We start from the raw sequence: 1043 nt of genomic DNA, 5'->3' as shown, positions 1-1043 counted from the left end.
GACACTTATTCAGTAGCCATGGCATCCAAAACTCAGTTTTATCATGGCTACTGAATAAGTGTCACATATTTTTACAGATATATATATATATATATATATATATAAACATACCATATTTTCCAACATAAAAGTTATTGTAGTATGAGGGTGGGTTGAAATGTTCATAGGATGCTAGACCTGCAAATTCTTAAATGTATTAATTTCAGCCCTTCTTATTAATAATTGCATTGTCTCTTTCCAAGTAAAGTGACGTCTGACTGTTGAATTTCAGAAGTACCTAGTGGTGACTTCTCTTGAAAATGGACAAAGTTTGGCATTGTGGTGTTATCAAGTACCTGCAGAAAAAGGATTTACCCCCGCCCCCAAGGACATTCATATTGACATGGTTGCTACATTAGGGGATGATGTTCCAACTTTATCAGCAGTGCAAAAGTGGGCAGCTGAATTTAGGAGGGGAAGTGGGGAGTCTTGAAGATGACCCATGGTCTGGCTGTCCTGCAATTACCACCACTGAGGAAAACATTGATTGTGTTCACCACAGTGATGGATGACAAGTGATTGGCTAAACTCAGATGGCCAATGCTATTAGCCTATCCCATGAGAGAGTTTGATATAATGATTACGATGATAATGATGATGCTGCTCCATATATTTATATATACATGAATATACTTATCTATGAATCATTTATATATATATATACACGAATATATTTATATATATATGAATATACTTATACATGAATAATTTATATATAAACACACGAATATATTTATATATATATATACGAATATATTTATATATATATGAATAATTTATATATATATATATATATACATGAATATATTTATATGTATATCCACGAATATATTTATATATACACGAATATACTTATCCACGAATCATTTATATATATATACATGAATATATTTATATATATATATATATATGAATATACTTATACACGAATAATTTATATATATATATATATATATATATATACACGAATATATTTATATATATATATATATATATATATACAC

General features: G+C 28.4%; 1 protein-coding gene across 3 annotated transcripts in view; it reads left to right on the top strand.

Annotated features, from left to right (window-relative positions):
• The window catches only part of LOC106877215 (acid phosphatase type 7), a 26553-nt gene that overhangs the window by 16966 nt on the left and 8544 nt on the right, over positions 1 to 1043 (top strand). The gene's annotated exons all lie outside the window — the stretch shown is intronic.

The sequence above is a fragment of the Octopus bimaculoides genome, chromosome 27 (assembly GCF_001194135.2).
Source record: "Octopus bimaculoides isolate UCB-OBI-ISO-001 chromosome 27, ASM119413v2, whole genome shotgun sequence".
NCBI classification, from domain to species: Eukaryota; Metazoa; Mollusca; class Cephalopoda; order Octopoda; family Octopodidae; genus Octopus; species Octopus bimaculoides.
This window is presented reverse-complemented; position numbering and strand designations above follow the sequence as displayed.